The sequence below is a fragment of the Sinocyclocheilus rhinocerous genome, unplaced genomic scaffold (genome assembly GCF_001515625.1).
Source record: "Sinocyclocheilus rhinocerous isolate Xijiao unplaced genomic scaffold, SAMN03320098_v1.1 scaffold623, whole genome shotgun sequence".
Lineage (NCBI taxonomy): Eukaryota > Metazoa > Chordata > Actinopteri > Cypriniformes > Cyprinidae > Sinocyclocheilus > Sinocyclocheilus rhinocerous.
Window position 1 is genome coordinate 136,367 of NW_015644631.1, and position 8,669 is coordinate 145,035.

At 36.3% G+C, this 8,669-nt stretch overlaps 1 protein-coding gene across 1 annotated transcript in view; it reads right to left on the bottom strand.

Moving 5' to 3' along the window:
• Positions 1-1,843, bottom strand: part of LOC107758573 (unconventional myosin-XVIIIb-like) — a 50,248-nt gene extending 48,405 nt beyond the window's left edge. The window contains exon 1 of the mRNA XM_016576345.1: positions 1,693-1,843. The gene's annotated coding sequence lies outside the window, so the exon portion shown is untranslated. The remainder of the gene's footprint in view (positions 1-1,692) is intronic.
• Between the last annotated feature and the right edge of the window lie 6,826 nt (positions 1,844-8,669).

Here is an 8,669-nt window from a genome sequence, read left to right on the forward strand (position 1 = left end):
CTGGTTGCATTTTATCAAAATCTGTAGTTCTTTTATGAGTTTTATATTATTGCAGTTCTACGATACTACGTGACAATGTGAGAAAATTGTATAAACCACTTTTAGAATTATGGGTTATAAAGTGGTTTCAATTCTGTCACTCATAGACATGAAGAATCAGCATGTGAACCTCAGCAATGGGGACAAAATAATCTGATAATTTTGATATGATTTTTGAACATCAAAAAACAGGGCAGTAAAAAGTCACAACAAAAATAAAAGCAAATAGTAAGAATAAAAGAAAATACTAAGACAATGCAGCTGCATAATTTATTCATGTCGCAATGCATGCTGGGAGCCATGGATGAGTTATGATTGGTGCACCATTGTTGTGAAAAAGTGCTATATGGCACCATTTGACAAAGGTGCTATATAGCACCTGTAAAAAAGGTGCTAAATAGCACTAAAAGTGGTTCCCCTATGATTACAAGCCAAAGAACCGCTTTTAGTGCTATATAGCACCTATTTTTACAGGTGCTATATAACTATGCCTAACATCTCTCTGTTAGGCATGGTATTTATTTATTCTTTCCCCCCCTCCCCTTGGAAATGTGCCATGCTGTCTGAAATTAAGTTGTATTACAGTGAAATATTTGTTCCTATGCAATTAGGGTTTGGGATATAAAATATATTTTAGGGATATTATTTTTTGCAAACCATATAAAATATACTGCCAAGAAATAAATATAAAATAAAATCAACATTAACAGCTTGCAATATATAACATATGTTGTAAAAGATACCATGGTATTACCTTCAAAACATAACTTTTATGATGATGAAATATTTGTCCCCATGAAATTAGATTTTGTTTTTAGGTTTTTTTTTCTAACCTAAAATACTCTGCCATCTTTTATTGTTAGATATCTCAGATGTTCATTGACAAATTCTCAATCTAAATTGATATCTCATGTTTTTTTTGTAATGAAATATATAATCAACATATTATTTATAATATAACATATATCAGATAATTGGGCTTTTTACCCCAAAATTAATTTCTGACCTTGGTACCATGGAAATACCATGATTTTGGACAGGTAATACAGCAATATAACTGAATGTAACTTTGGAGTACCTTGTCAATACCATTTAAATATGGTAATCATTAAACATCATAGTACATATATCAAACTCTCTTGTATCTTTTTTGCAAATGACAGCTTCCTCTGTAAGATACACAGTTGCTCAATTGTTTCCTGCAAATCACTTCATCTTAATGCAAATGCACACAAACATTGACTCGTGTGAAGGTTAGGTCGCAGGATCATGACATTGCATTCCCATTTCAAATCCTGCCAAACCTCAACATCTTACCATCCGTTTCGACATTGCACAGCAAACAACAAAACAAATTAGTCAGAGGCTGAAAATGATCCTGGGAGACAGAGCTCAGATTTCAGCTGGAGTCAGCACTGCGTTTAGACGTGGAATATCCCGGCGATCCAAACAGAAGGCCTTTAATTTCCCAACCAGAACAAACCAACCAACTTCTGGGCCTAGACGAACAGCCTAACGTCCCTAATTTCATTAGGAGAACGCCAGAAGACTAGACCGGCCTTTCAGGACGTGGGTGTCTGGGATCTATAAATAAATCACAGTATCTACAAAAGAACAGATTAAGGTGTCAATAAGAAAACCCAACAGGCATACCTTGTGATGGTTCCTCAATGGAGTGGAAGAATATATCCAATGAGAGTAATGTATGAGTGAAACTCCGGAAAATCGAAGAGGCCAAAAACAAGGTACACAGTCTCACTGTCACTGAGAGGGTGAAGCTACCATCTGAAATAGAGTGGCAGGACACACACACACACACACAGATAAGCATGGCAGCTGAGTTAACACAAGACTCGGCTATAAATATCCCACGGCTAGAAGAGGTGGGACATACTACCCTGTTTGGGAAACACTTGAGTGCTGTAAATTGGGGGGGCATTATTTCGACTAACACACTGGGGATCCGACTGGATGCGTCACTGATGTGGATGATTTCAAAACACGGTGGATTACTTTGGCAGCAATGTTGCTTAAGAGTTTCACATGGACTTCAGAATGACTCCTTTTGGACGTTTAGGATAAAAGAGGACACCTGGAAATCCGTCTCGAAGTAAACCGGGGAAAGCAGTGCTGGAAACAGCTAGAAAAAGCACACAAGTCAAGCGTCCGCAGGCTTGCTAATGGCTGCCGGTGCGGTTTGATTGACAGACTCAGCTGTGAGACGCATGGGGTGGAGGTTCGCTGCGGGAGGAGGTGTCAGAGAGAATTAGAGAGAGGACAGAAGCGTATCATCACAGTCATGATCTCTAGGAGGAATCGCTGGAAGCCAATGGATATTACGGGTTTTGAATGCCGCCATAGAGAAACATGATCTACAGTTTATAAATTCAATCTTTAGCAGACTTGATTACCATCTGCTAAACCAATTTCACACAAAAGGTCTTTCTTTGTCTTGTTTCGTTAGCTAAAACAGTTTAGGTGGCTAAAAACATTAGGTATTTTCATCAATTGGAATGGATGCAATTCTGAAACGAACAGTTATATGAACACTGTGATATGAGTCACATATTCTTTTACATGTACATTACATGCATTTCAAACCCTTCAACGCATGCTAGTTCCCAGTCGCTGTGGATAATGTCACTGGAGCTACCGCATGTGTAATTACCGTTGATGACATAAACATCAAGAGAGCTTTTTTTTAGCAGATATTTAGCCAATATTCAGTCTCATCCACTGAGAGTTCACACGTGAGACGGAAATAAACATACACACAATGTTATGATGTAAATGGATGTTGACATTAAGTTGTATGAGACTTCTACATTAAAACAAGCCAAGACAACTGTAACTGACAATAAACACGTTTCATGAGAATTTGAACTTGTTACCTTCGAGGAGACGCTTTACACCGTGTCCTAACGACAAGATTCCAGCGACAAGCAATTTGGGTGTCCACACTAGACGCGACGCGACAGAATCAATCAATCACTCTGTGGAAGCGCACTGCTCTTGCAACGAAATGGATACGTTGATAATCTAATTCATAAATATTAAAGCTTTTTAAGATCATTAAATATACATATAGGCCTACTGAGTGACTGATAACATCTTTGTCATGGAATACACTCGTTGGTTCGTAGCAGTGTTGCCAACTAATTTTCAGGGGAAGTTGCTAAAGGAAGGTTGATTTGTTGCTAAAAGTTGCTAAATGACACGATGTCATTGCGCGGTGACATCATTGCGTAATCACGATGCAAAATTGTGTCACTGCATCAAATCTTAGCAACATTTAAAAAAAAAAAAATGTTAATTTAGATGCATTTATAAAATAATATAAATGCATAATATAATATTAAAATATAAATAACTAATTTTAAATACAACATTGAATTATTTAACACTTTCACATTTTTTAACAATTACAATTTAAGTTTATTTTTATTAGTTAGTAAATTAGTAAAACTACTCATTCTGAACAGTTATAGTTTTAAGCAGTGTATTAGTAGTTCGTATGCTACACTCTAAGAAAAGTCAGTAAAAATAGGGCAAAATCTATTAATATGAAGGAATTTTCCGTAATTATTATTCACACGTCTTTTTACCTACATTTTAAATTACGCATTGTATTTTGTGTTTTCGGGTTACAGGGTTACAATGGATAATGGATAATGTCCTGTAATTCACGTGATGTTGTGTACTGCTAGGCATCTTTGGTTTCCTCTTTTTGTGTAATTTAGATGGAAAATGTGTGCCTTTTTATCGTTTTTATCGTTTGAGTCACTTATCAAAAGTTGCTAAATGTTGCCTAATAAATTTTTAAAAATGGCTAAATTTGTTGCTAGGTGCTTTTGGAAGAAAAAGTTGCTAGGGTAGTCTGAAAAGTTGCTAAATCTAGCAACAAAATTGCTAAATTGGCAACACTGGTTCGTAGTGAGTCCTCAGTTTTAACGGTCATCTTTACTTTAAGTTATTTTCAAGATCTGAGGTAAACTATCTATTGTTGCTTTCATTATGGCTATAAGGTCACACAAAATTATATTTAAACTCATATTAGAGACGTTTAACTTTGAATAAAGCACAAAATCACCTGAGATTATGTACTAGATTATGACATAATCCACATAATGTATGTGGATTATGTCATATAGTTTGTATGTTGTTGTTACAGCTGCGACGTCGCGGAAATAGAAACAGTTTCCAAATTAGAAATTTCGCGTGTCGCCGTCGCGGCTAGTTAGGACAAAAACTCTGTTAAAGATACCTTTTATCGCGTGTCGCGTTGCGTGTATAGTTAGGACATGGTGTTAGAATTAGAGGGTGTAAATCAAACTGCTACAAAAACTCTTTAGCACCAAAGTCGGTTAAATTATTAAACAGAGAATTCCAAAATGAGGATTTTTAAGGCTTCTTTATGTTGTAGGTTGTAATATATTTGCATTGTTGCATCATTTTATTATTACTGTATTGTTAAACTATGTGATGTGTGTTATGGGTGTTTAATGTTGATTGCTGGCTGTGTTATTTGAAGACTAAATTTGAAGACAAATTTCCCAAAAAGGGACAATAAAATTATATTCTATTTTAAGTATAACAATATTGTACATGTGTGCAAGGTATTTTCGAATCTGATTCAAGCTTCAAGCATTTACATGGTTCATTTTTTCCTATTGATTGGACTATTTCAGGTCTACACCACCCCTTTTAATCTGATGTGTTTATATATGAAAGCTTTTTAGTCCATCAATCTGATTATAATCCGATTATTTTGATGCATGTAAACATAGCTATTGTGTTATGGCACTAGTTTTCATTTTTTTTAACTAATAATTCCTGTATTATTGCAAAAAATAAGTAAAAATAAAAAAATTAATTTTACATGCATTAGCCTCCAAGATACATTTGACATTTAAAGTCTACATAAAACTGCAGTCAAAAACAATTTTAATTCGGCAATTAAAAAAATATTTTAAATAGACTTGATTTGATCTGTCTCAGTGGTTCTCAATATTTTTCTCCAAGGCCCCCCATTGTTCACAACATTTGAAGACCTCGTAATTTTTCATGGGTTTTTACTTGGTTTGTGATTTTAGTGGATTATAAAATACATTAAACATTTTTTAATCACTTTTTTAAATTTGCTGACTTTTTCAGTTTTAGAAATCACACGTTTAAAATCAGGCTACCTTATACATTCAAGTTTATCCTGTTTTTTTTTTCTTTCTTACATTAATGCTTGTCTTGTCTTGATTCATTGGGTCCTGGCTCACTGGTCGAGAACCACTGATTTATCGGGAATTGACTGGATCCTAAAAAAAACAGGAGACCAGATAAATTAAGTGACCAGATCAAGTTTTTTACGTTTTGATGAAAGATTATGATGCCATTTTAATTTGAATCACTGACAAAAGATTACAAATGCATGAAGAAAATGAAACAAAAAGGGTCAGTTTTTAACTCAAGTTGACTTTAAAAATGCATTAATGTAATTGCATAAGCGCATTTACTTTAAAGAAACCTTTTAAGGAAAACTGACTGAACAGGTCTAGCAGCACAGATGCCACTTGGTTTGATTTTCTTATCTAATGACATTTAGACACTGTGACTAGAGTGTCCAAATGCTTTCAAGGCCAGTGCAGTTTCAATCAGTGCTGTTAAAATCACCATTTAGCCTTTTCACATCTAGGCACAAGGAGAGAGGTAAACAAGGACGTATTATAATACGGCGAGGATAATAAACCTCAAGAACTCTTTAGATTCATTTGAGCTTTGATTACTGCTGCAGGATAGAGAAGGATGTCCAACAGAGGACTGTTTACTCCAGAACACTAATGCACTGCTCAATCACACTGAGCTCCAGTGAGGAGACTTGGCCGCAGTCCCTCCAAATGGCTTTAACATGCCCTGAAAGTTGGCTAATGGAGGTTTAAGTTTATAAATCTCACACTAAAGAGTTAGTTTAAATCGAACGAGTGTCCTCGTTCTGATATAAACAGGATAAATCCTGAAATGAAGCAGCTTTAAAGCATGGAGACAGCAGACATGGCAACACGAAAAAGGGGCTTTTATTTCTGAACTGTTTTTATAAGCAGTCCAACACACATGTTCCTAGCTGTTCTGAAAAATGAAAACAAAAGAAAATAATTTTAATAACAATTATCATTCATTGAATAATATTATCAATAATTATTATAATCATCATCATCATCATAACCTTAATGGTAATAACCCCAGACAGTAGTATTTGCGTTTGCGCTTGTTTGTGGCACATGAAAAATAGTTTCGGTTGACTGTAAACCCAGATACTCCACAGCTCTGTGCCCTAGGTAAACCAACGCACAGAAGGACTAGCTCCCCGACCAGAAAATAAATATGAAAGAGAGCAAAAGAGTTCTGTATTAAACAAACAAAAATAATAATCTGTAACTCATAGGTACAATATCTAAACTTCTTATGTGCAAGATCTGAGCTGATTCTTCACCACAAATAGTTGAACTCACATCGAACCCGATCCCTTCCCGAGTCAATTTTTTTGTGTCTACGTCGTAAAGTCTTTTAAATAAACCTAAGCTCATTTGTCAGTGAGGAGACTTGGCCGCAGTCCCTCCAAATGGCTTTAACATGCCCTGAAAGTTGGCTAATGGAGGTTTAAGTTTATAAATCTCACACTAAAGAGTTAGTTTAAATCGAACGAGTGTCCTCGTTCTGATATAAACAGGATAAATCCTGAAATGAAGCAGCTTTAAAGCATGGAGACAGCAGACATGGCAACACGAAAAAGGGGCTTTTATTTCTGAACTGTTTTTATAAGCAGTCCAACACACATGTTCCTAGCTGTTCTGAAAAATGAAAACAAAAGAAAATAATTTTAATAACAATTATCATTCATTGAATAATATTATCAATAATTATTATAATCATCATCATCATCATAACCTTAATGGTAATAACCCCAGACAGTAGTATTTGCGTTTGCGCTTGTTTGTGGCACATGAAAAATAGTTTCGGTTGACTGTAAACCCAGATACTCCACAGCTCTGTGCCCTAGGTAAACCAACGCACAGAAGGACTAGCTCCCCGACCAGAAAATAAATATGAAAGAGAGCAAAAGAGTTCTGTATTAAACAAACAAAAATAATAATCTGTAACTCATAGGTACAATATCTAAACTTCTTATGTGCAAGATCTGAGCTGATTCTTCACCACAAATAGTTGAACTCACATCGAACCCGATCCCTTCCCGAGTCAATTTTTTGTGTCTACATCGTAAAGTCTTTTAAATAAACCTAAGCTCATTTGTTTTCATTTCTTATACACATATATACTTAGATTTTTGTTAGTTTGTTTTTCTTTTTTTTTCTTCCTATTTATCGTCCTCTTCCATTTTGAAACCTGCGTTCACCCATACACAAAATTCACCGCTACGGAACAGACACACAAGCAATTGAATGAAGCAAACACTGACGAAGTGACTGAAAAGCTACCGTTAAAATAAAACAAAAAAAAAACCCTGAATAAAACATGGATATTTAGGACTGGCGGAGGTGCCACCCTTTTTTGAGAAACGGGCTAGCAGTTTCAAAACACGGTACCGGTCGTCGCCAGTCAGTAGCTTTGAGGCGTATCGTCAATTGACGTAGGATCGTTGCCCCACGGCCCACTTGTTCCACGTCACATGAATTTCATCACATTTTTGTACCCTTTCTCAAACTCACTGCTGCTCGCCCATTAAAACGTACCAATTTTTAGTCTCGGAAATAGCCGGCGAGCATCGCGTGAGCTTTTCATTGGTTCAAGGACATTCTCCTACAGTCGTTTGGCACATTTTATTTCGTCAGCTTGTGAAGCGTGGTGGAAAAAGTGCAGTGATATATATTTCAAAACAAGCCATTTTGGTTTCAAAATAAAACTCTTGAAGGGCACTAAAACATCCTCAGGATGGCACCTCCCCGACACTTAAAGACTAGAAAAACTGATCCGACTCCCAAAACCCTGCGATTTCTGCAGAGCACCGCATGCAAATCACTTGGAATGCACAGACGGGAGTCATAGAAAAAGAAAATTACTGCATGGAAAAAGAAGAACCTGAATATACATGAAAACACTTCTTTAAAATCACCTCATGCCTGTTAAGCTGTGCTTTTTTCCATAAAAAAAAAAAAGACCAAAATAAATGCACATAACATACTCCAAAAAATATGTCATCTATAGAAATCTGCATTTGCATCACATTCAAAACAATATAAAAATTTAAACTATATTCAAATCAAGCCTTACAACAAATGGTTTTAAGTTGTCTCTACTTCCGCGATCCAAGCAGCCCACCTTTCCGAACACCTGTGAGTGTGAGCGTCCTACCTTCTAACTGAATAACAGTCTGTATGCCCGTGAATGGATAATGGCGATGCTGGGTTGCACGTCTCACCTTCAGAAGCGCCGGCATAACGAAACACACAAGAGACAGACAGAAGACCTCCTCGCACCTCATTATGAGATAAGCCATCCAACTCTTCGCTCTTTCACACCGATGGTCCTAAAAGAGGCGTATGCACAGTTTTCTCAGCCTGAGGTTTGCACACGGCTGCCGATTGTTTGACAGATGTGAACCCCGCCCACCCCGCCCGCCCCCC